Source organism: Ammospiza caudacuta, chromosome 9 (assembly GCF_027887145.1).
Source record: "Ammospiza caudacuta isolate bAmmCau1 chromosome 9, bAmmCau1.pri, whole genome shotgun sequence".
NCBI classification, from domain to species: domain Eukaryota; kingdom Metazoa; phylum Chordata; class Aves; order Passeriformes; family Passerellidae; genus Ammospiza; species Ammospiza caudacuta.
Window position 1 is genome coordinate 20,927,559 of NC_080601.1, and position 27,612 is coordinate 20,955,170.

Genomic DNA, 27,612 nt, shown 5'->3' on the forward strand with positions numbered 1-27,612 from the left:
AGGGTGCACAGATGAAGTGTAATTTGTCCCACCCTATGGCAGATGTCCAAAATTGCTCATATGCTCTGTGGTCTAGTGGTGTCTGCGGGTTTTCATTGGCTACCAGAAATCTCTAATCATTTGCTAGATGTGCAGAGGAGGATTTCACTCCCTGAGGGTGGTTGTGTGAAGTAGAGAGCCCCTTCCCATTCCAGTTCCACTGGCAGTGGTAGCACTGTTCAGCCTCAGGATTAGCATTTTGCAGTTCTGGGGTTAGTTTCAGTTTCTCTTTATACAATTGGCTTGTACCAAGCATTGGTGCATTAATAATTGTTTATCCCCATCAGCAGTGGAAATGTTGTATCTGTTGCTTTTCTGGTTTTACCTCACTGACCGTCCAGGATTTTTTCTTCCATATTGGAAGACTTTCAGAACATGTATTTTTGACAGGTTTCAGGAACCAAAGACACATGTATCTATCTTGAGGTCCACCATTTATGCTTGTAATGAGGATGGTATGGACAATTATCAGACAAGCATTTCCCATTCTGTTGCTACCCAGAAGTCACAGCCTCTGTGGGAGGATTTTCTCCATGCATAGGTTACCAAGTGCAAAGGTATCAGCTGGTATTTTCAGAAGTAGCAATTCTGTGATTTTACCATGTACTGACCATATTTTGATTTGTTGTTTTTTGGGGTTTGTTTTGTTTTGTTTTGTTTTTGTTACAGCAGGCACTTTCAACTTTTCAATGGCCTATGCACCACCATGCAGAGTCATTCAGGAAGAAATTTTTTTTTCCTATTAAGGGAAGAAACTTTTCCAGTGGAAATTCTGGTGGTAACTCCTGTCTGTTGAAAAACTGGTTCATCCATGTTGGTTATTCTGCCTTTGAGCTCACCTGAACTGCAGTAGCTCTTGTTACTGTTTGAGATCTCTCCTTACTGTGAGAGGGTGCATCACAAGTTCCTGGCCATTGTCCTGCCTGGGATACCTTTCTTCCATGGGAGAGGGAAGCTATAGATCATGAAGGAGAATGAGAGCAGAAGGTGATCAAACCATTCAGATTGTGGCTGAAGCAGAAGTCGACAACTTCAGGGAGGAAAAGGGGTGGTGGTTGTGGTGTTTGAATCCATTTTCGCGTTCAAAACAAATTTAAAGGAAATTATTCAAGCAGCGCTAGACACTAGTCTTTAAGTTCCAACCTCTAAGGCTTTGAATTTACAGTCCTTTTAGGCAGTTTGTTTCCTAGACAGCAAAGACTCTCACTGAGGTCAGTGTTCAATACACGTTCAGAGTTCTGCCTGATGCCCTCTGGCAGGACCCATATCTGATGAGCCACTCTAAACACTCGTGCTTGTCAAGAGAAAAGTGGGAATGGGCTGTGCAATAGACAGACCTGGTGAGGCTGCAGCGTGCCCCTGTACCCCCTGCACCAGTGCATGCCAACTGCGATCTGCATCTTCACACTCCTGTTTGCAAGGGGAATTTGAAGGCCCTGGAGAGAGGGTGGGGGAAAGGCAGCAGCAGCTGGGAACCATCGGTGACCGCAGCTGGTTTTGCAAAGATCTTCTCGCAGATGGAGCCGGGAAGTTTCGGGGTTTTGTGGCTCCGAGTACGGCTGCAGACGGGAGGAGGATGCGCAGCGCCTTGGCACGGCGGGCTGAGCCGGCTCCGGGCGCTGTCACGGGCACGGTGACCAGCAGGGGACAGGCGTGTCCCGAAGGCAGTGCCAGCCCCTGGGACAGCCCCGTGCTCCGGGGACGTGTTCCCAGCCAGCAGCTCTGCCGGGAGGCTTCCCTGTCTCCAGCTCGGACAGTCACAACCTTCTCAGCCTTAGGACAGCCTTGGCTGAGCTGCTGCCAGCATGCGCTAGTGGGAGAACCTGGGGTGAAAGGTAGTGCTTTGTATTAGATAACTAGCAGAGGCAGGCGGAAAGGTGTTTTTTTTTTTTTTTTTTTTTTTTTTTTTTTTTTTTTTTTAATTTTCCACCCATATTTGTGGGTCTAATGAGAGCTATTTTCTCTCTCTGCCTTGTTTCTGAATCCATGAAGCCTCTTCTCTTGTTTCTCTTGTAAGTAGTTACTTTCCTCTTCAGGTAATTCAACAACAGGGAAGAATTTAATTCTCCAGATATATCCCTTTTTTCATATTTCCTTGATCTACCTGTCTCTCATTTCTTATACTCAGCATTTTTGAGGGAAAGACCAACCTCACACCTTTTTCTGAGAAAATCCCATTCTGTCCTGCAGCCTCCAGAAGTAATGTGGACGAGTGGTTGTGTGCAGAACACTACTTCTTGAAGGCTGCACCATTAGCTGTCTCATTTGAAAGAGTTATTTAGGTTATCATCGCATATTATATTCAGTATGCTTAGAAAAACCCAACAGCCAACACAGAAAGTATGCCAGAGCTTAAAGTGGGGTTTTTATTCTGATTTCCATAGACAGAATTCCTGATGGTATGCAGAATTCACACATTGTGTGAAACTAACTCCACAGATCACTGCTGTGTAGTTTGGGTCCATGTGGATATTTTGTTTGTTGTAAAAGAATACTAAGGAGATGTTTTCTGTTATACTAAGTTGTGGATCAGAATTTAATGTCACTATATGAACTTTGGAGTTGCATCCAAGATGAGTTTGGCCCTGTCAGTTGTTGAATTCTTGCTATGATTGGTCTCAGCTTGCTTAGAAAGGGAGCATGCCAGACTAGTAACCACAGTAATCATCAGTTGAAACTCCACCAAGATTCTTATTCCCTGTAAATTGAAAAATTAAGCTTTGAAATGAGATGCTTTGTTCATAAGTCTCACACTAATTTTTCATTAACATTATATAACTCTTAAACTGTTAGGAAGATGACAATTAAAGCAGTTTGAAGTATCTGAGTGGAGAAAAATGGGAATATCACTCTAAGTAAGTTATTGTACTACTTCTTTGCATTTTGTGGCATCTAATCTATGGTAGTCTCAGTAAATTTCATTACCCCTCACTCCTATTAATCATATATGTACATAGATAAAATAAAATAAGGCCTATTCTTGACAGATTTCTTATATGAATCTAAAACCATCTATCATTGAATCATAGGATATTTTGGGTTGAACACACATTTAAGATCCTATCTTGTAGGAAGGAAATCATAAGAACACTTGCCCAAACTTCTTCCTCCCAAACTCTATGCAGGGATTTTTTTCCACAGAAAGAAGAAATACCAGAAATTCCATAAGACTCACTTGGAATTGATTTATAGCAAATTAATGAAAAAAGCTTGTAGATGAATATTGGAGCAGAAGAATCATGATGCTAACACTAGATTTTTTTTTCAATGCAGTAATTTCTTTATTAATAGTTTAAAATATTTTAAAGACAAATGGAAGACATAGATGTACTCTGTTGCTCAGTATACCATTGTATGGCATTCTGATGCTAAGGTGATACAGCACAACGTGCATAGGTTAGAAGATCTGTTCTAGACCTTTATTATGAGCATCCTAGTGTCTCCCAGAGCCTCCCTAGAGAAACACCTAATAAATACCTAACAAAGTATCAAGATGGGCAAAGACAGGCTTCTGGCTTCACCAAGGTCTGACCTCTGTGGTTCTGCTCCGTGAGACAGATGTAAAGCAGTGAAGCAATGTATTCTGAAATTGGAAAGGGCTGCAGCAGGCAGTAAAAGTTTGTAGTCAAACAAAGCTCTAAGCTTCTACTTTGTGTTTTTGGTGGGTCAGGCTCCTTCCATAGGAGCTGAAAGCAGCCATGGTGCCACAATGTCCCAGAGCTGGGAGTCAGAAACCCAGTAAAGTGGCTCAGCAGGGTTGCTCTGGAGCAGAAGCAGCTTCCAGCAGCCCTATCTTTAGTGAGGAGTGTCAAGTTTTTATGAGCATTGTTACATTTTTATAGTTTAATGGGTTTCACTATTAAAGTATAACAAAGCACATTAAAAATTTGCCATGGCTCATTTCCACAATCAGTAGCAATTCCTTGCTATCTGCAGCATGGGCCCCTAGGAAATAGTGGATAACAAAGACTGTCTGAATACATCTTTCTTATCCACTTTAATCATCTTGGCCTCTTTCTAGCTAAACCCAGTCTTGATTTGAGACATGTTTTATTCAGCTTCAAAGCTCTTATTATAGTGGCTGGACTGGAATTGACACCTATGGGTTGACTTCTCCAGGAAAAGAAGATGGTAGTTTGTATGAATACTGCAAATGAGAGATCATTAAAAAGTGTGTTTTGAATGACACTGTCCTAGAAATAATTGAGCACTGGATTAAAGAGTAGGGTGAAGAGTTTCAGTAAAGAAGCAGTAAAGAAAAGAATACAGTGAGAAAAGCAACTATGGTTAATTGCTGACACTGAAAGTTTGACAGAATGGAGAATGGTATATTTGTTTTAAAAAGCAGTGCTGGCATATTCAGGTATAAGGACAAGTACAAAGGAAGTTTAGTGTGGCAGCAGAATTCACTCTGTGCAGGCCATGAGATCTATAAATCACTAAATCACCAACTATTGTTAGACTGAGGTGGGCGGTGCTCCCAGGGATGGGAGTGTTGCAGAGATCATGGTAGGACACTGCACTGTCCACAGCTTACAGGGACTTAACTATGAACCTAGACTGGGGAACAAGTACTTCAAGGACAGTGGGAAATACCATGAGGAACATGGAAAGCAGTTCCTTAGGGTATATGAGGGGCAGCACTGACTTTTTTCCATGTTTGTAAGATAGAGTGTTCTGTAAGGATGTTTGTTTGAATCTCTTTCTGCAAGAAAAAGCTCATAAGTATGGCAATTCAGTTAAAATCCCATGTGGGAATTTTAAATGCATTTTATTTCTATTAAACTGAAATCTGTAAGGCAACTTAAATTTAGTGGAGCATCTATGTACTTGTATTGTTTTTAAAATGGTATTTAGATAACTTAAGATGCAGATGTTTCTGTACCTAATGCCATTTTCAGAAGGAGGTGGTATCTATTTTAGGAATTTCAGAAAGCTTACTAGGCACTAATCAAAAGTGTTTCATGCCTTAATATTATATAATTGGGTTCCTTGTGAGCTTTAGGATCAAAGAGCTTTGGAAAAGGAAAGTATTTTATTATTAATTATTGCCTTCACTTAATTTGTTGTCTTCACTCATATGTTTTATAAGTTCTTGAAAGCCACTTCAGGGTTATGGCAACATGAGCCAGACCTGGAATAAATCCTCTGATGATGATGCATTCAGAAGGGATGTATTTACCACAAGGCATTCCAATGCTTGTCTGTGGTCCCTTGTCCCTAAAGATGTTTTGTTACCATATTCATCTTCCTGCTAACAGTCTGCATTTAATATCACTCACACTCATGATTCAGACAACACAAGTTCATCATGGGGTTTTTTATCATTGCCAAAGAAACTCCACTCATTCTTTTCTCCTTAGTCCCAGAGAAGAAATAAGGATTCCAGGGAGCTATTCTGAAGGGAGATGATAAGTTCAGTGGTTCTGCTTCATTACCCAAAGTTGCAGGAGCTCTTACAGCAGAAAAGACTTATAATAAACATCACTGAAAATATATTGAGATGACTGTTAAATAATCCCTGCTTTATTGCAGTGAAAACCGGTTCAACAGTACAATGAGCATAGAAAATCCTTCTAGTGACGGGGCATGTGGCCTTTTTAAGGTTCTAGAATGGTACTTGACCTTTCATGAGAAGGCATGTAATCACAAGTGACAATGATGCCAGCTGGAAGATTTTAAAAGCTTCCGCCCTAGGAAGAAAGGAGAAGGAACTGTTATGCAGCAGGTTTCTCAAAGGAAGGTGTCCCACCCTGATGGGAAGGAAGAGAAAGAAGCCTATGCTTTTATTTCAGAGCAAAGAGGAATAGAAGCTGGGATAAGGGGAGGAAGGAAGAAGCGAGGTAGAGAATGCCATGGGATTGAATGCCGAAAGGGATGGTACAATGTGATATTGGTGCAATGCAGGGAGAGAAGCTGCTTAGAATGAATATAGTAATTTCACTTGTCTGTAAGGGTGGAGAAAATGTTTATTCTATGATGTCAGAAGTAAAGCAGAAGAAGTGTTATGGTACTGACCTGTTGAAACTGGTCACCTTAGCTGAGAGTGAATAGTTTGGAAGGTCTTCTGCTCACAGTGTCATTTTTGTTAAGCCTCTACCTCTCCTTCAAAAGATTTCAAAATGCCATTAAAATACCTGAATTGTTTGAGTGAAGAGATCTGAAGTTCTGTTGAGATCTAGTTCTCCAAATTTCTTTCCAACTTTTATACCATATATTCTCTCCAACTTTTTCACCATGTATTGTTTTCAACTTTTCCATCAGAATCTGCATGAAGGTTTCAGTTAGATCTGGGTAAAGTTTTGAGCTGAATTAATCGAATGCTTCTGCTTATTTTCAGCATGAAAAGTTTTTATCTTTTCCTTTCCTATAACTGGTGTAGTATTTCCCATGCCAAATAATTTACTCTTATGCCAATTAAATTGGTGCAGTTTACTTCATATGCTTAACAACAAAGGACTAATGTGAGAAAGCATTCCTTCCTCTTATTATTATTGTAACACTGTGCATGTCAAGGAATTATTTTAGTAAGACTGATTTCTGTGGAATCTGGATGTGACTGTTGGTGACCCCCACAGATTAAAGCTACAGTTAACTGGAAAGATGAGGCATCTGGCTTTTACATGTCCAGCATTATGTGAAATGGATTCACAGATAACTAAGTTCAATGACTGAAACTGGATGCTGTGAATATCCCTAAGGATGGGAAATTACAGCTGCCTAAACTTAATTAGTGTAGTGACCATTCCACCTCACCGTTGAGTGGCTGCATGGCAGCACTGAAGGTGAAATTGAAGCTGAGCATGATGGAACTGTCATGCTGACAATGTCAGCGCCATCAGTGTGTCAAGCACTGCCACCTTCCCGTGACCTGTAATGCGTGATGATGGGTGTGTGTTACAGCGCCAGCTGCCTGCAGCCCGCTGTGCCAGGGCAGGCAGCTTGCACATCCATGGGCCTTACAGCCTGTGCGTCCCTTCACACGCCAGCTCTGAGCTGCTGTGTTAGCACACAGTAACACAGAGCTACTCAGGGTATTTCATTCACTTGTAAAGCAAAGCAGTGAACTGTTTTCATTGACTATTTCCACCCCTCAGATGGGAAGTACTTTTTTTGCTGTCTGCATATGTGCAAGTGCTTTTCTGTATCAAAAACTGATTCAGTACAGAAAATACTTTTGTACACATATACAAATATACTTTCATACCTGCAACATGTATTTTGCCTAGCACTGTTTGTTAAAAAAAAAAAGTTCTCTGTATGTCTTTCTTTTCATATTCACTTTAAAATGAAATGGAAAAAGCTGCCTTTGCAAGGAATTTTTATTGGCGAAGCATATCATTTATTTTGGCTCCATAAATCAACGTGCAGTCATGTTGCAAAATATGGGTAGCCCATTTAGAAATATTCCATCAGGAGGTATAGAGGTACAGTATATTATACCTGCTGTTTCAAATAAATAGCATTCTCAATTCCTGTTCATCTGTATATAATATATTTTATTGCAATGTGGTGCTTTCCATCAAGTTAGTTAATTTTGTTTCTGCAGTTCAAGATGTAATTGATCACTACAGTACTTGCCCCTGGGACAAAGTATCTTTTTATTCAGTGTGTTGTTTCAACTTTTTATCATTCTTCTGAAAATATTCTATATTAAATATTGTACCCTGTGCAATAAGTTTTTTAGTTTTTTCTAAGCTATTTTTTCTATCTTCAGCATATGTGTGTAGTCTTTAATATATACTACACATGTTCTTCTGCTCCCTACCTACACTTTGCTCTGCAAAAAGATGCATTTCAATGTAATTTGCATGAAGTTTGTGGATGATTTCAGCTAGCTTAGATCACTAGGCACATTGCTTAATTTTGTGTTTAGTATCTTCTTGTTTTCATAGGGATACTCAAATAGACAGTAATGCAAAGCTAGATTTTAAGTTTCAAGATGTAATTAATTTTATTTATAAAATTTTTCTTTTTGACTTTTAAACTATTGTAAATATTTTCTTCATTTGCAAGTTTATACTGAAAACTCAGTATGTGGCATTGGGGGTATGCCTGTAAAACACCAGGTGATATGCTGGGAAGATCTGAATGAAAGCAATTTATGTGGTTAGTGTTCTGTGGCCTTAAATCTTTAGCTCTATCCATCTAAAATAGGTTTTCTAAGAAGGTCCATTGAAATTTTAAACAGGCATGAAAAATATAGAACAATGATGGGTTTTGTTACTTTTGAATTCCTATTTGGGCAACTGGCTGAAGTAAAATAATTGGAAAAAATAAACAGATATATGTTAAAATTTCCCTGCAGAATGTATTTAAATTTGGAGATAATCTAAATTTATATTGCTGTACCAAACTGAAGGCAAGGGCTTTCTCTTTATAGAGAAAATTAAAAATATTTTAATATTAAGATCATTAATTACTTCAGCTATATGAATTACCTAATTTTTCTAATGCTCTTATGCATCATTATTATAGCCAACAGATAATTTTAGAAATTCCAGAAATGTTGTTTCGGTATTAAAATTTAGACTTCATTAAGCCATAATCCATGTGGTTTTGTGTTTGCCTTTTGTTAGGATTTTTATGAGTTGAGCAATTGAAAGGAATATTAATAAATCAAGAAGCTAGTTGCAAATAGTTACATTATGTGCAATCATCTCAGAATTTAAATGAAAAGCATTTATGATTGGGGTGATCAGTCACATTTCTGATTCCTGAAATCTGTTTTTAAGCAACTGGGACATAATTAATGCAGCATGAATTGCAATAACAGATCTTCAGTAAAAAAAATTAAAATATATTGTAAATAGTAATGAAAACAACATTACATTTCATTTTGAACAATTATATTTCCAGTATGCTTTCAGGGCTAAGGAAAAATGCCTATGTAGTAGAAAAACTTGTATGCTTTAATAGTAGTATATGAGCAGTAAGAGTTTCTGAAAAATGTTCCAGAGTAAACATAAGTGATTTCCCTTTTGACAAACCCTAGCAGAATTGCCTGAATGTTTCTTTAAATGTTACTGGTGCAGCTTAGCCAGTAACACTTTCTCCGTTGAACCATGTACTTTAGCACTGGAACTTTCTTGCCAGTGTAATTTTTCTGTCTGGCTATAAATTGTCTTGTGCTTTAATGCATTGCATACATCCACATTTCTTCTCTGAGACTGATGAGTGGAGAAATCTGGAAAAGACTTGTTGTTATCAGGTGACTACAAGTGAGTACTCAGAGCACTAAGCTCTAGGTCTGGTGTACTCAAACCAATGTTGATTTGTTACTGAAACAGTACTGAACTCTCAAACTAGCCCATGGAAGTGTATTCATCAAAGAAATATCACAGCACTTACCCAATCCTTTAAGACTCTTTAGGACTGTTTTAATTTATTCTCAACAAATCCTGGATTGAGCTACGTGCTTGCAGTCCTTGACAGCACTGGAGGTCATCACTCAGCTGAGTGCCTGCGATGAGCTGGGGACTGTATTTGTGTGTTCTTACTGTGGCCTTTGATTTTGCCTTTGTGGGCAAGATTCGTGAGCTGCTCTGCTCTCACCTATTGTGGTTTCCTGTCTTTTCATCATGTTTGCAAGGCGAAACTGTAGTAGTCTCTTCAGGATGTTTTCCTGACTGTTCTGGCTGTGATTGGAGAACTGAGAATTCTTTTTTTGTTTTGTTTTCTTTGTCCATTTCTCATCAGGCGGTTCACAGTGTGCATCCGTAATCCTTACTTGTTGATTGATATCACCATTTACAAGCAGCACATATATTATATAATTTTCATTATTCAAGGAAAATATGTTGCCTGCAAGAATTAAGGGATTTAAGGTTTGGAAAATAATACTTAATTTTGTAACAAAATATTTCAGGAATATATCCTAATGTTATGTGTCCTCTCTTACTACATAAAAAAATCATTATTGTTTGAATATACCATCATATAGCTTTTTTTTCTTTGAGTCATTATTCTTCTTCTGAGCTTGTAAAAAACAGAAATTGTCTGTCTTACAGGTGCTACAGAAATCTTAAACTGTTTATAATATTAATGGTAGAAATCTACTTTTATGCTTATGTTCTTAACAGTCATATGTTGTTTTCACCATCAAACATTGCATGTTGTAAGCATGTTTTGGACATTAACAATGAAGGTAGAAGTTATATGTGTTGGAAATTGTTTAAATATTTGGGAGGAAGGAGAGGAATAGATATTGTGGGCATGTAAGCGAAGAATGCCAAATGGAGAAGGAACTTGCATTTACAGTTCTGGTGTTGACACTGACATTTCTCTTTGGAAAGAGAAGAGATGTAAAGCTAGCGAAAACTGGAAATGGCTGGAGAATGAGTATGAAATCAGAATAAGGAATTAGTCAAGGTGCCTGAGAGACTGCAAGGGGAAGTCTGGAAGGATAAGGTGCTGGGTCAAGGATTCAGAGTACCTTCATTTTGTAATCATCTGCCTCAATTTTAATTTTTTTTTTATTTTGGCAATAAATGAGGCAGTTATTGCAACAGATTTTGGATAACTTGTATACATTTGCTATGCAGTCTTCCTAAAGCAAGTCCGCTTTAAGCATTGAATTAGAAAGCTATAGATGTGATTTTTGATTATCTCAGCAGATATTTTTATACAGGCTAGAATTCAGGGTGAGCAGGCAAACTGAATTATAGTATTTTCACATATCTGCTGTTTGACTTGCTACTTTAATAATACTTTTGAAATTATTTTTCTGCACGTACTAAGGACACATATCCATTCACCTAGTGAAATTCAGGTATACACAGACTGTACAAATGGGCACATTGAAGGAAGGATATGCACAGAGGCCCAGATGTACTCAAAGCTAGGAGGGCATAGGGTTGTGCATGCACATCCACATCAGAAGCAAATTCACATACTCAAAATGGGAGCCGCGTGACCATGAACAATATCGCATGAATACACACATAGATACCTACACACCACGGTTCCCTTCACAGCTGTATAAAGTGACAGAAAGGCCTGCAGCTCTGCAAACAGCATTAAAAGACATCCACACAGCCATGACTGTCTCAGGCTGGAAAAAAGAGAATACTGAAAAATACTGTCTGGGAGAACAAAACAGGAGAGTCAACCCATCAAATGTCTGGAACTAAAATAATGCCAGAGAGTATACCCCAGCCAAAATCACTGCCAGCAGCTAAGTTAGTCACACAGCAAGAGCAGTCATCCACACATACATATGCTGCAAGAAAAATATCCAGCACCTGCCAGCTGGCTACTAACAACCATGACGTGTGTGTGTGTGTGGCCAGTGTGCTGGCACCAGTGTTGGAAGAGGAAGAGGAGTGGAAAGAAAGGAAACAGAAATAGGAAATCAGAAACAACAGAGGTAAAATGGAATCAGTGCTCCCAGTCAAAACATTTGTTTAATAGAAACAGAAGTCTGGAATGTGTGCAATTTACGTTTTACACAGTGAAAGGTCCTGGTCATGTGTGAAACTTCAACCTTCTTGAGTAGCAGGAGGTCCTGTATGTGTGAAGCCCATTGCTTCACTTAGCACACACCAGATGTCTTGAAAATGCCAAACAATGAAACAGGTGGCTAATTGGCTTCCATCCTTTCAGTTCCTACAATAGGAAGAAATTTGGTCAAGTGGTGAGAACAGCATGCTCGGTCAGGCCTCCTGGATGGTGTTCTAGACTTTCTCTGAAGTGTTGTGTGATCTTGGTGACTCATTCATGGTTTTTTGTGTCTAAGTCTGCTACGCATAAAATAGGGATAATAATGCCTATTTACCTCTTAAGGATTCAGGAAGGTCAGAAGAATGAATGTAAAACTCCTTAAGATTCAAGAAAGTAAAGGAAAACAGAGTAGCAAAGAAATTCCTGAAATCTGTCTGTGAGTTAGAAACAGTGCTGCAAGGCAGATTTGACTGAAAACAGCATTTCATGGGAGTCAAAGTCCATTTTCATGCTGGTTCCATATCTCCTGTGCTTTGCTACTGAAGGTTTCAGAACAATACTTTTTTCCCTCAGTTTCACGCTATTACTGTATGGTATCTCCACACCTAAACTTTACTTTGAAAAAAACCAAATTTGATATTTTTTTTATTTTGATGTTTTCATAATTGCTCTGAACAGCTTGTAATTGTTTTTGCTCTATCATTCTTACTTTCGCCTTCTTAACACCATTCTTAAGAAGTCTTAAATCTTCAAGGAAGATAATCCAGTTAACTGTTTATGTATTCCTCCCTAGGGGATTATCTATAACTGGAAACTCATTTAATCATATATTCCTATTTTGATTAGTATAGGTTTTTGTGTTATTTTGATTTAATGCGATGTTTCCTTCACTCTCAGCTCATGAGGAACTGTTACAAACCAGCCATAGTGGGCATCCCTTTAGCCGTGCCATGCTGCAAGTCTTGGCTTCTCCTGTGTCATGAGACATAGCTTAAAGTGGGTCAAGTCACTTATCCACTCAGACAAGTGTGGTTTTGGCCAGGAAGTCAATTCAAGATCTAAGAACACATATAAATTTCTCTTGAAGTAAATAAATTTTGTTTCCAAGACATTAATGTATTTTTAACAAAAAAAGATTTCATCAATAAGTTACAGACCAGCAGTGTACTAGTTTTTCACCATGGAAATTCACCTCATGGGCTAAATTTAGAGCTGCTCAGAATTTTTCCATGAGGTATTTTGTCATTCCAGAAAACTGATACATGCAGGTTGTTGTTTTGACAATATGCATTTAAGAACAGAAAGAGGATGAAGCACTTTAGTGGGAATCAGTGTTGCTTGGCAAAACTGATTTTTGTATTGAGATGTATTTTTTCTTGAATTTTTCTCATCAAATGATATTTCATCATAGTGCATCATAGCCCACTTGGAAACTACATGGGAATGATTCTTCTGAGGAGATGCTTTTCTGGCTGAATGATGGCAGGTGTGCATCTGCTTTGCCCATTTTTTGAGCCCACTAAACAGGAGAAGTCCAATTCAGAAGCCATATGCTGGTGCTGAAAAGCAAGACATATTAGCTCAGGCTCAGTGCCATGTTCATATGGTTACATGGCTTTTGGAGAGCTGGCTGCTGTCTTGCTTGTGTGAAGTGTGGCAGAGTAAAAATCCCAACTGCCTGCATCTGTTTGTCTGGACATCCCCAACATCTGGTTAGAGAAACAAGCTGTAATTCAGTGCTTGGGAAATTTGCTTTGTCATTCTTCAGCTTTGCTTCTCACTTGTGTATTAGCAGGTGATCTTTGTTGGTGCAGTGTTCCTCTCATGCCTGTTATTAATGTGCCCGGAAAATTTTATTTAGAAATAAAGATGGTAAAGCTGCTCAAGGTTCTTTCATTAAATTCTTATAATAAAAACCGACTTTACATCCAGTTGAGAATATTAATTTAAAAAAAATGCTGGTTTGATTAGAAAAGAATTTAAGTGAAGAGTCATAAACCAAAAATTGTTACAAACACCAAAATAGTTCAGCAAGAATGTCTCTTTCCTGGAAAACTTTGATGTCCAATTTAGTTTTATAGTTGTTCATATATTTATATATATATATATTTTTTTTTTCTAATTGGATTTTCAGCAAAGTCAGCAAAATACCCAAAGGGGGAAAAAACCCTTCAAATTGTTGCTGGTCAAAACCTGATCACTAAAAAAACTAAATTATACAGAAAATTCTTGGAGAAGTTGCAGATTACTATGAACTTGCAATTTTTTTCCTCTCAGTTTATAATATTTGAATCCATTTAGGGAGAATGCGTTAAGCTGAGATGAAGTTCAAGAGTGTAAAATGTTTTAAGTCAAGAGTATCTGCAGGACTTTTAAGGTGTTTGAGCCTGGAAGAAAATACTGGTTAAAGCTGAGATCTAGGTGTGCTTTATCAATGATTTGCTTTTGTTCTTAGTTTAGAAACTTCTCTGTGTATTCATCAGTTTTCTAAGCAAGCCAAGTAGGATGATCTGGGAACTTTATCATCCTGTTTAATGTGCTGGGCCCACAGTCCTGGTTTGTCCCTCTGAAGTCAAAGCATTTACTTGTGGACAAAGCGGCCTACCTCAAAGATCTGTTTTTCAGGAGGAGATTTCAGACTCCCTTTGAACGAAACATTCTTTTCTGAAGTTGAAGTCCAGACTTTCTCTTTAAAGTCCTGGACTTTAAGGAAAAGGAAAGTGGACTGAAAGGAAAGGGGTGCTGGGAATGCAGTGTATAGGATTGAGAGTGTGTCACTGGTGGCTAGTGGAGGCTGTAGCACATAACCAGACAAAACTGTGCTGCCGAGGAGCTAAAGGTGAGTCTTGAAGCATGCTTCCCAGAGGCTCCAGGTCCCTGAAGCTGCCTTGCCAGATGTGGAAGGCAGTTCCAATCAGTCATCAAAGCTGCTTCCTGTAGAAAATGCCGGAAATACTTGTGGAGTGCTGAGTGGAGCTGGCAGACAGCAAGAGAGTTGCCAGTTCCACTTTGGAAGTAAACATCTTGGGCTCAGTTCTGCTTCTGACTTTCTGACAGAGCTCCTTCCCAGCTGGAGACCTCGCCCATCAATCATCTTGGCCTGAGTGTGCATGATGACATTTTAAAAGACTGGTTCAGTGCCTCATATCTTTCAGAGTAGGCATTGGGAGTTGGTTGGCAAGGCAGGAGGCGGAAACAGAAATACAGAACCTAGCACAGGTGAGTCCCTGGGGCCCTTACACACTGTTACTGTACAAATAATAGCTGCCTTGATAACAGCACAGTCAATTCAGCACGTCATGTGTGGGAATTTCAACTTAGTTTACAATTCATCTTGAACCTCTTTCCCACTTCTTGGGATGCCTGTGCTAAAGACAGAATACTGATCTGGTACCACATGGTGACAGAATGCTGAAAGACTATCTTCTCTAAAATAGGTCTGATCAGTTCTGCTTCATTCAAGTCAAAATATGACTTGCAGGCTGTTGTAACAATGATGGTGGTGAATTTGAAAGGCAGAAAGGGCTAAGCATCCTGCTTGAAGTTTCACAGAGCTGTAGAAGTCATCAGCTTGAGTCAAAAATTCTGTGATTTTACAGAGTTACGGCTTTTTGTGTTCATAGCACAGACTCAGACTCAGATAATTACTTGGTGATGGTTATGGTGGAGAGCCACCAGTTTAGGATGAAAAAGTCATTCCTTGTAATAGTCATTCCTGGCAGCAAAAGCTGGTTTGAAGGCTGTTCTGTCTCCTTTCCCACAAGTGAATGAGAGATACAGAGCATTATGATTGTCTCCATGAAGTTCAGCAGTTGTTAAAAAGTCTGAGGCACTGAGTCTGTGTGGGCTAGTGAAAAAATTAAAGCTGAAGTGATTATTTCTATTCCTTGAACTAATAGGAAACATTGAAAGCATTCAGTTTAATTGAGAGCAGATGCTTCTTCCTCACACCTTGGAAAAACACCTTATAGGAAAAAAGGAGTGAATTCAGTTTCAGGGGAAGGGCTGGTCAGTCCCTTCCTTGTTCATGGTATGCTGCATGCTTACCAGAACACGCAGTCTGCATGCAGGCCAGATAAGGATGTAAAACAAGACTGTTTTGTTTTGAGTTATGTCATATACTCAATGTGTAACTTTAGGGATGTAATTTAATCTCTTCATCCTTCTGTTCTCCAGGCATTGAATCTTCCCTGTGCTCATTGAGATTGTAAACTCTGGAGAGGGGCAATAGTTTCTATTTAGCACCAAATACACCATGGGTTTCTGGGTGTTAGTAATAAAATTGTAATCTGTTCTTCTGAACAGCTTGTAGATGGAGGATATTGTTTCATTTTATGCTCTAACCTAAGTAATCCCCTTCTCTGTGCAGGAACTTTATTCTTTAATTGGCTATAGAGAGCCTGAGAATATGAGTCAACTAATTTAATCTGAAGTTTCACTTTGTTCATTCTTCCTGTAGTTCTTACAAATTTTGAAAAGCCAGTTGTGCTCTGTATTCTACTCAGGGTTGCAGAGACTTGCATCTCCACCTATGTTCATTTTTCCTCACATGCTCATTTCACTTATCAGTGACCGCCTATCTCTGAATTTTCAAGGTGAATGATTGAATTGAGTCTTGCTTTAGTCTTTCCAGCACTGGGCCACCCACTTATCCTGGGTCCTTTAAAACAAACAGGCAAAACATCTAACTTCTTTGTTCACCCTCAACTTTGCTGATATTATTTTACAAGCATAATCTTGTTTAATACCTGATAATTAATGGTAATAGGCTTTTTAATTTCTGCAGCTGTCAAAACCACACATCTCTAGCAAAAGCATAAAGAATATTATATATCTAAGCAGTAGGCTATATTATCCCTCAGTGTGTCTCAGCTAAGAAAAATATCTCCATGGTGTAACTGACATAACTTAGGTTCTTGTTACTGATGAAATTCATGTGGGGTGGTTGTTTTTTTTTTCATGATCTCAGTCCTTTAAGTATCTAACTAAGGCATCAAGGCAGACAGCTTCATAAAGGAAAAGGACACTTCTCTGCTTTATGCCTTTTCTTTTAAAGAGGATTCAAGGAGGGCAGAGGAAGCTATACAGCAGTCTCCACTAGAAACATGACACATACTCTTTAGTTTACTGTCCTGTTTGTCACATGCCACTGCTCAGAATGTGGGATGTTATAAAGATCTTGGAAACAAGTTGCAAACCCTACAGCTATTGTGCCATTTTAAATCTCTGCCCCCACAGCTGGACCCCAGATCATAATAGAACAAAAGACCTTTACACATATTCATTATGTGTCTGCAACACAACTGTGTTCTTGTTAATGAATTTAGAAGTGGCATTGTCCACTCCTTTGTGCATTAGTGTGGGGATTCAGGGGGCTGGCATGGATACTAGTCTCTGTTCTGTGGCTGGGGTATGGTATAACTTTAGCTATGTTATTTATCCTCCAGATGCTGGACCTCAGCAGAGGATAGCATAAGAAGAAGGCATGGATTAAATCAGCATCTCTAAGATTTTAGGCTATCTGTCAAACATATTTCTATGATTCTGGAAAATAGAGGAATAATTAAAAAAACTTACCTTAACAGCCATGCAGGGATGACTCATCTATCATGACACAAATTCGTGCCAGCCCAGGAAAACAAGCTGCATGAAGACAGCTTATGTTATGTCCTGTGTTTGTCCATGTTCACTGATAGATCCATTCTAGATGCATTGTGTATAGACATGAAGCATGTTTAACAAAGCTAATTGGAACTGGGCTTTTTAGTGTAAATGAAGCCAAAACTAAAGGAAAGTTAAAGTGGTACAACATGGGATGTTAAACACAATTCCATATCAAGTGTTTTCTCACTACCTTGGCTGATTAATATGTATGGACGTGTTTCCTTCCCATGATGAAAGTTTATTAAAACTGGATTTTTTGTGAGCCATTTTAAAGATAGAGACACCACATCATGGCAAACCAAGTAGGCACCAAAAAGACTGAGCACCATTGTATTTTTTTATTGAGTGTGTTAAGACATATAAAGGAAAGGGATTTTCTGTGACCAAAGGCCACAGAACATCTCTAGGTGATTCTGTTGTGTTTGCTTTGAGTGGAGGTGGCACACAGTGTTGTGTTGTGTAGCCCCTTACTGTTGGATCAGGATTGGATGTTACAGGTAAAGGAATACTGAGTTGGGTTTCAATAACAGTGTTTAGTTGTGTGGCTCCTAACTTAGTTCTGACTTAACTTAGGCATCCTATTTCCATTTTGCTTGGACATTTCTTGTACATGTTTTTCGTCCAGTTCAAAAGACTTTATGGACTGTGAAAGGGGCTGCACTGCCAGGCTTCCTTTAGAGAGGTAAACATCTTTGCCAGCAGTTCTGTTTGTAGATGAGACTTGGTGGACTAGGCTCCAGATAATTTTCCACCATTTCTAGTGCAATTCCAGCTAAGATTCATGGTGGTGTCAGTTGTATCCATAGTTTAGATTTGATACTTCCTAGACAACTTTTAATTGCTCAGAACTGGAATGCCTACATTTTTTGGTATTTACACAAAGTAGTCATAGGAATGCCATAGGAACTTCTGATTGTTACTGTATCAAAGCATTTACTGACAGGATTTAATCTGTCCAAATAAGACTATTGCATGAATAGTCTTACTCTGAATCTAAGAGTAACATGAAAAATAAATTAATTTATGATGTCCTGATTTCCATTTCTTCTTAAGTGGGGTTGCCATTTTTAGACTGAGACAAAGAGTGATATCCCTTTATAGACCAGATATTAATTTAATCCTTTCTGGTGTTGGTATGTGACATAAACTCTAATGTTTCGGGGCAAATATTACCAAAACTTTACAAATGTATTGTTATCTGAGGATCTCAAAGCTTCTCACACTATTAACTAGGATTAAATTATCCTACTCCAGCTTGTGACATCAGGTATGAATGAGATGGTTGGCAGAAATAAGTAAGGTAAGGTAACTAAAGTAAATAAATAACTAAAGCAGATAAAGTATTCTGAAATCGAATAAATGAAGGCACAAATAATAAAAATCATCTCTGACCTGTGACAAAATGTATCTTATGAAAGATATAGTAGAAAGTTGCCCTCTTTTCATGTATTGGTTTATGTCTAGCTAGGCAGAGCTGCTAAAGGATGTAAGTTAATTGTCACAGAAATTACTTTACACAGAAAACCCCTACAGCTGTTCCTACTCCCCTTAACTTCTGGCACAGCACAGAGGGCCCATCAGATGGGGGTTCCTCCTGGCACAAAATGTGTGAAGGCCACCCACAAGAGAGTGAAAGGCCAAGGCCTGACTCTCCCTGCTGGTGTTGCACGTTGGTTTCGTAACTGTGACTGAAACTCACAGGTTGGGATTGTCAGCTCTTTCAGGGACTGCCCGTGTTTAAGTGGCTTCAGGGTTTGACAAAGTGTTTAAACTGAATGGCAAAGCAGATTACTGTTCTGAAAAAAGAACTTGCTTCAGATTCTACTCATTTGTGAAGATGCATTCCTGCTTTAAAATAATAATAGATGTTCTTTTTCGTTTTCTTAAAATGAAGTTTCCATTTTTCAGAATACAATTCATTTAAACTTTGGAGCGTCCCTTAATTTTATTTTTAAATGGAGAAAGCAATTATCATCTCTCAAAGGATAATTATGGTTTGGATTAAAAATGACACTGTTAGGGTCAAAGTGGTGCTTTCTTCCAACTTTACACCATAAAATGTTGGTTTGTGATTAACCTGAGTCTAGCCTGTTGATATTTTAGAAGTACCACCACCACCTAAATATTAGTGCAACCTTCATTCTCATCTCTTATCTTCTCCTGTGCACACTGGCACATACTTTTTCTTTTCTATTTCAAATGAAAAATTCTCTGATGTTCATCAGGTTTCACAATAGCCTTAAATTAGAAAAATGTGTTTTCCAGGAGCACAGAGAAAGCATGAAGCATGGAACATGAAAGCTTCTTTGAAATGTCAGATTTCAAGTTCAGTGATTAAGAAATTGATTTTGAATCATTAATCTTTTGGGAAGTTTCCTTTTTTGCATGGATCCTGGAAGTGCTCAGTCTAGTAGCATGCTAGATACTGTGTGTGCTGCGGCAAATTGACAGCCCATTAGGAGGACTAGACTTACGAAAAATTCTTTTCCTCCAATAGAAACTTTCTCAGGAAGGGATGTCCATTGCTGCCAATACAAACATTCACCTAGTGTTCATGCCAGTGATAATTTTTTTTTCCAGAAAAAACAACACCCTAAAGCACATATGAGGTGTGTGGTGTGTGGTGAAAACATGAAGGGCACGTAATCAAGCTCCAGTAACACTAGAAACTGGAAAAACTTAGAAAAATTTGTTATCAAGAAGTGATATATGGTCAATTCTATATACATTGCAGCAGTTTCTAGAAAAGTTATCTTAAATCACATATGACAAAAACTCTTAAATTCATTACAGGAAATAGACTTAGTCCTCTTGAGTTCACAGCATCAACAGGCTAAACAAGCAAACTAGAAGGCTGAGAGTCATTAAAAAACAAAGGAATTAACCACATAAAGGAGACAGTTGCAGAACTGAAAATCATAATCCAGAGCACTGTGTGGATCTCACTGAATTCAATGCACTTTTGCCATCACATGGTAAAGTGGTAAGAATTATCTGGGTACTCTCCCTCCCTGTTGAGTGCCATACTCACAGTCACATGCTTTTTGACAAATTCCTAACAATTCCTGTGAGTGACAATAAGAGAGTGGAGCCTTAGGGTACCAACAGTATGTTACAAACCCTCTCATTGTAGACTGCGCTTTTAGCCAGCTTGTCCCTCACTCATACACGCTGTTGTAACTACTGAGAAAACCATGATATGGACTGTGGAAAGAAACATTTTTCCACAAATATTTTAATGAAAAGTTAATTTATTTTTCACCAAAGCATAAAGCTTCAAATGTTTTTATTTTAAAATATGGTACTTTATGAAAGGTGTTATTAATCTACTGAATTCTGAATAAAGGAGTATCAGTTTGCAAATGTTTTAATATCATCAATATTGACTTCCCACGTGGTGAATGCTGATAGGCCTGTCTAAGGGTGGGGCAGCTGGCTGCCCTATTGTCTCTGTTTGTGTTTTTCTGAGTGCATGTCTCAGCTGTTAGTTCATAGTTCATCCCTTTCCAAGTTGAATCTTTCAGGGATTTTTCCTTCTTACACATGAACTACTTCACACTGAATACTAGCCAGCACATTGTGTAGAGTTCAATTTATGTAGTTCAATACCTGTCATTCTTCCCTCAGGAACTGTATTAGTGAAGAAACTGGCAAAGCAGTGTCTGTAAAACAACTTGTTTAGTAATAGGAACAATTCACTAGAGGGAAAGGATTTTAAAACACTAAGCAGTTGGCACTCAAATTGCTGTACTTGCCTTTGTGCTGACACTTGTACTTATGTGGCTGCAAAGGGAACTTAATCAGGGAACTGGATGAAAACTTCCCCTTGCAGAAGGAGCAGGTTGGTTTTTCAGCTGGATTAGTTCCCTGACCCAGATTATTGTACAACCACAGAAGCATCCATCTCAGTGGCAGCCCGCACTTGGAGCAACTTAATTTGGTAATTTCACCTCAGTTCTAGTGGTTGGTGAACATTAGGAATAGCATTTTTCAGGTTAGTATTTCTGTAGATTTGTGTTTCTGGAAGATGTTGTTTCTTATTCTGTGTGAAATTTATGTGTCCATTCACGTGTGTCAGTAAATAGTTTCTTGTCTTTGCTCAGCCTTCTGCTCTGGAGATCAGTTAATCCTAAGTACTTGTAATGGATTTTATGCACAGGGCAAGTGATTATGTTTGAAATGGTTTTTGAAGTGTAAATTATTGAGGTGAATTCAGGACCTGGATAAGTAAACTGTGAACTGCTGATGGTTATGTAATTGCATCCTGCTGAACTTAAGCATCACTGCCAGTCTGGTAGGGAAGGGAAGAAAACAGGTTTTGATCAGAGGTGTTTTGAACATTTCTCTCCGGAGACTTATCAGGAGCGTCTTCCCTTAGGCTGAAATTTCTATGTCTAGGTCATTAATAAGACTGAACTCTAGCAAGAGTGTAGATTCAGTCAAAAAAACAATCTCAGAATGTCTAGATATTGATATTTCAGCTTGCACTTAAACAATTAAGCAGCAGGACATGGAGTTTCTATTCAGAGTGGAACAGGGGTCTATTCCCACTCAGACAAAACTTCACCCCTAGGCATTTCTTAACTAAAGAGTGCTTTGACTTGTGAACAAATAGTATTATGTAAAAGATCACTCAATTTCATTGAATTGTAAATAGTTTGCGTTGCAGTGCAAAACTGCAAAGGCCCATGTTGCTGACATGGTATCACCATTTTTTTGCACTAGTGTTAGACAAAAATACTAGCTGTAAGAATGGCTTTATCAATCCAAATTCACCTGAACAAAGCTTGATTAGGCTGCATTAGTTAGACCTGCTATACAGATATGAGTGCAATATACCTATTGCTTTGGTGTGGACATGCATTACAAACAATTCTTCCCAGGCAATTGTCATACAGCAAAGTTGGGTTCTTTTTTGACCACATGCTTTATTTATACCAGCAATATGGTGCTGTGCTGTTATTTAGTGTGTTAATGTCAAAATCATGTTTTGGGCAAAAGAGAATACATGGTGTATTGTTAGAGAGTCAATGTCTTAACAGTCTGTATACCAGCTACATTAACATAAACTTTGCATGAAAATTGATACAGAAAAATAATATGAATGAAAATGTTGTATTGTTGAGGTTTTCCATAGAAGAAATAGACCTTCAAAACACGTAGGATTCTCAACTGACAAGCATTACTTCCTCTGATAAATATTTCAAATTTCTGTCTATACATACACTTGTCTCTTAAAACTAAGATTCCTCCCTGTTCATACCCTACAATTTCAAGAGAGGAAAATACCAACCATGGGCTGCAAAGGTGGACATAGAATGCAAGATATAAATTTAAATAAATTTTTTTAAAAATATCATTGTCTGGGATAAATATAGAGTTTAAGGCTTTCCATTACATCAGAAATTGTGGAACCTGAAGGACTTTCTAATTTGAATTGCATTCAAATGAAGGCCAATGAATTTAGTTCAGTTGTTTTGTATTGAACAAGTCAGATTCAGCCTCTGGATACTATAAAGGTCCAGACTTCGGCAAAGAGTCACAAGATTCAGACTAGGTAAAAGGATCAGAACTTCCCAGAGTTTGCATGTGTTGAGGTTATAAGAAGATCTGATCTTATTTCTACTGGAGCATAAAAACAAAGTCAATTTCTCTGCATGTTTTCCATTATCATTTTCATTTATTTCTTTAATAGAAAATAAAAGCATGACCTCTTCGGCCCTTAATTCCAGCTTGTCTTGTCTCAAAAATTTGTAGAATCAAAAGATGTAAGCATTTGTGAAAACTAAAAGCCACTGGGAAAACATGTCTTTTCTATTGCCCATCACACTTGGTTTAAAAATCTGAATTTTTGGATGAAAACATTTCTCGCTATAGCCATGCAATGACAGGCCACCAGTATTTATTTAAAAGTGACATCAAAAAGACAAGGAAAATCAAATGTCACTGTGTATTTGTCACAGATAGCTTGAAACCGAAGTGAAATTTATTATTTTTCTCTTTCTCTGAAATGAATGCCTCTGAGGACAAGTAATAAAAAGACTTTTGTGAGAAAAGGAATCCAACTGCCACTAGTCAAAGTAACAAAGCCTAACAAATTAATTCTAGCTAGAGATTCAAATTTTCTCATGTGTAATGGATTTTGCTGAGGTTTTTTTCCCCTTTTATATCTTTTATAAGCACTTACATAAATTACTGGGCTGAATAGAGTTGTAGACACAAACTGGTTACAAACCACTTGATATATGGTGATTTCTAATGGTAAGAGACAGAGATTCTCAGAGTACTTATTTTGCTTAGTGTTAGTAGCATGTGAGCATGAAGGTGTTGGAAAGAATCTGAGCCTTTATGGGACAGGTTTTGAGTGATCAGTTGAAGATCTTCCCTATGGAGCAGCTCACAATTGAAGTGCTGCAATAATAGAGATGGGGACTGAGGAATTAGGACTTGCAGCATATCTGGAAAATTTCTAACCATGCTGTGGCCCATATTGTAATTTAGCAGTTTTAAGCATGCTTCATGCTATAAAAGAGTTTTGAAAAGGGATTTGAAAATGCTACCTAAACTCTGCTGGTGCAAAGGAGCACATTCCTAGCTTGCCTGCATGTCACTTTCTATGCTTTTGTTTCCTCCATCCTATATATCAAGGATATATATCATTCTTCTCTAAGGGTAATGATGGATATGCTTGTGGTGTTCTTGAGAGGTTTACTTTATTGACATGCTTGCTATAATAGTCAATGCTAGGTGGATCTTAGATCTAATTATGAAAAGTATTGATACAATTCAGTCTGCAGCTGGAATCACAATTCAAAATTTGTAATGTATTTTATTGGGTGGGATACAGAAATTGTTTTTTTGTTTTGTGAGTATCCTGATTTAATAGCCACAGTGAGCCATAAAAGCACATTATGATTTATTTGAACAGTATAGGATGTTGCCACACATACCTGAGTATGGGTAATGTTCTGATGTCCTTAGCCAGCTTTAAAAATCTTTCCTCCAAATGACTTATAGTAGAGGCCTTATGAAAATGAGGAGCAGTGTGATAAAATGCTCAGGTGCCCAGAAAAAAGGCTCCAGGGAGGGTTCTTACCTGGTTCTGCTGAAGACACACGAGGTAACCTTGAGTAAATTAATTTTTTGTCTTGTTTGAGCAAGAAAGTTCCAAGGTCTCTGCTGGTATTTTTGCTTATTTATTTATTTTTGTAGCATCTAATGCAAAGGCATTGTTGTTAGCCTTTTCTCTGTTTCTTTCAAGCCTTCCTGTAGTCTCTATGTGGCTTCACACCTGCTGGAGAATACTTTGTCAGGTGAACATGATATATATGTATGTGCACATATATATATGCATATATATATATATATATATATATATATATATATATGCAACTTGTCCAAGTGGGCAAATAACTGTTACATTTCCTTAATCCTTCAAAAAAAAGTAGCCTGCAGTTGAGTTTACTCCTTAAAGTCATATTTTAGACAGAATTATTTTCTCCATTCTGTGATTCTATTATTCTTTTACTCTTATTTTTTTTTACAGTGAGAAGCTAAAATACCAAAATAAGTACCTAGCAAAGAGTAGAATCAGATGCTCTGCTCATGAGTAGGAGGATTTTTGTGATATTAACAGACTTCTTTAGTTAGCAGACTATGGAAGCCAAAGCTGGGTGCACAGAACAAAGGCACATATAAATATAAATACTTAATTTGGGGTTTGAAAGATCTTTGGTCTTCTAAGGTGAAGAGTGTAAGTGACTACTAAATGGCATATTGAAAGGTACAGTCTAGTCTTTCCAGAAATGACAGTCATCAAGTAGCAATCAGTGCTATGAGTCTAGGGACTGTGCTGTGCAGAGAGTCAGGTGAGTTAAACAAGTTATCCTGTGTGCTTCTAAGAACCTAGGGTACATTTTTTGTGGTATTGGTGGTTTACAGATGTATAGAATAGGTAGTGTCTTCTGAAAAATGTACTGTTTAATCAAGATATTAAAAAGTAAAGAAGTAGGGAGTGATTCGGTCAATGTTTGTTTTACATCATTATCAGGTATACTAATTTTCTTTGAATGATTTATATGATGAGATAAATGAAACTTTGTGAGTTCAAAAGGAACTTAAGAAATTTTCCAACTTAATTATATTTGCATAAGAAATGTGTTTTATCTGTATAAAATTATCAGAGCCATTACTGAGAGAATGGAAACATCTCTTATGGAACATGCTTCCAAATAGTTCCCCACAAAGCATACCCAAATTCACTAGCTCTGAGGAAAGTACTTGTGGAAGGATGTCTCTGCATATTTCTGACATTTTATTTGCTATGTAGATTGCACAATATTGCAGTATAAACTTTTTAGTTTCAGCTAATATGACAAAGGCTTGTGCTTAGTTCAAATCCTTTGTAAGCAGCAGGTTGTCTTGCATAATTCTTCTAATTGTTAAATCCCCCAAATGCCCTAACTCCAAATGCTCCTCTCTCTTTGACTGCCAGCAAGTCAGGGGGATGTGTAAGGTGTGCATCCACTTTTCTGCATAAGGGCTGCCCTCCTGCTTTAGTCCTGCCCTCTGGAGTGCTTCTCAGAGGTTGTCTTGGAGCTTCCAGGGTGCACCAAGGCAGCCACTCAGGATATGAGAAAGTAGTTATGGTGGGGAATGCTTAGTGAGGGACCTGATCCGGAGAAGAAAATGGGCAAATGCGAAAAGGTCCAAAATGAGGCAGCTACACTGAAGCATCTGCACCACTCTATGTGTCCAAAACAAATAACTGATATTGTGGCCTAATTACTTCTATTTGAAATTTTTCTTCCCACAAAAGTGCAATTTTTATTTTTCTTTCACAAAGCAGCTGCTTTGGGAATTATACTATGTTGCATAAAAAAGCTCAGGTTTCTAAAAATAATTAAATATTTCTACTAGGAAACTTTTCTTGTAAATAAAAAAATCAAATAAACAAGAAAGTGTAAACACCATAATTAATGTTTTTATGTTAGGTAGAAAGTACAGGAGTACTACATCTGCCCAATTCTGAAATAAGCACTATCTGACAAAACCAGTATGATTTCTCCTCTTTCAGTTATAATTAAGTGATGAAAAGCTGCTTCTCTCAATGTGAAACTGGGTTAAGAATGGAGAAATGGTGAGGATTTATTATCCATGATGTAAACAAGTGACATTAGCTCCCAAACATGCAACCAACAGTCAACAATCTGATGAGAAAATGATGCCTTTGTGAACAATTTTTTACTTAGAGAAAGAAAACCATCATAAGTGCCTAGCAGGCATGCTGCTTTAACAAAACAGATTTCCAAAGGAAGCATAGGTCCTGCCAGTAATTACTTATTAGAATCTAACTGATACAGGACAATTGCTTCAAAAGACTTAACGAAACACCCCAATGAGGTGGCTGTTGCAAGCCCTCATGTTTCAGTCAGTGGGCTGTGAGCTGGTAGAGAGGCTTGGGGCCACACAGGCCAACAAGGCATTCATGCTGTTCATGGAAAATATAGGCTGTATCTTAGTATATGGAGGATAAGTTATGTATATATGTCCTGCTTAACACATGCACCTTCATAAACTAGATAGAAACCAGCGTTACTCACAACTATTCCATGCATTCAGCCATGCTGGGGTACAGTGAAAATAAAACTGATCTGATGTGGTAAGTACCCCTGCATCTGTAGGGGTACTTACAGATACTTGCTGATGGTCAGGAAACATCTGTATCTAATAACTCTAATCACCCTCTATGTAACTTCAATAAATCTGCCTTACCATGTAAATGAATTGCCATTAAAATATGACCAGTCCATAATTCTACCATTGAAGAGGAGAGTTACCATGATAAACCCTATTAATTCATAATAATTCAACAGAATGTCTCAAAGATAGTAACTAATATCTTCTCTTTTGTTTTCACTTGGTGTTTATCAAATGACTAGCAATCTTTCACTGTTTTTCAGAGCATTCGTGGTTCTAGGTAAGGAGAATATTGTGTTGGGAGCCTTTGTAACCCACTAGCCTGAGACTCTGCTAATGGGTAAATTGATAGTGGTGTGTGGCTTTTACTAAAACGGTGCCTGTCAAAATGTGAGCAGAGGTAAAACCTATTTTAGTTCCTTAGTACGTATGTCTTTGTACAAGGAAGCATCCTGCACAGGAGCTGTAGCTACTTTAAAATCCATCTGAAACATCTCTGCATTGCACTGGGTTCTGCAGATGCTGAAACTCAAGCCAACTGTTTATGAAAGCACATCTTTACAGCTATGCAGAGCACCATCAGTGCCCCTGAAGTTAGTGAAAGCTCAAAGTAATCATTACCACCTATGAAAATGACATAATGAACATTTGAAAAACAATGTGGTAACAAGATTGGAAGTGCACACCTCCAGCTACAACCACACATGAACAGTCAGTGAGCAGCTAGGAGAAGGAATAAGCCTTGAAAGAAAGCCATACAGATAAGCT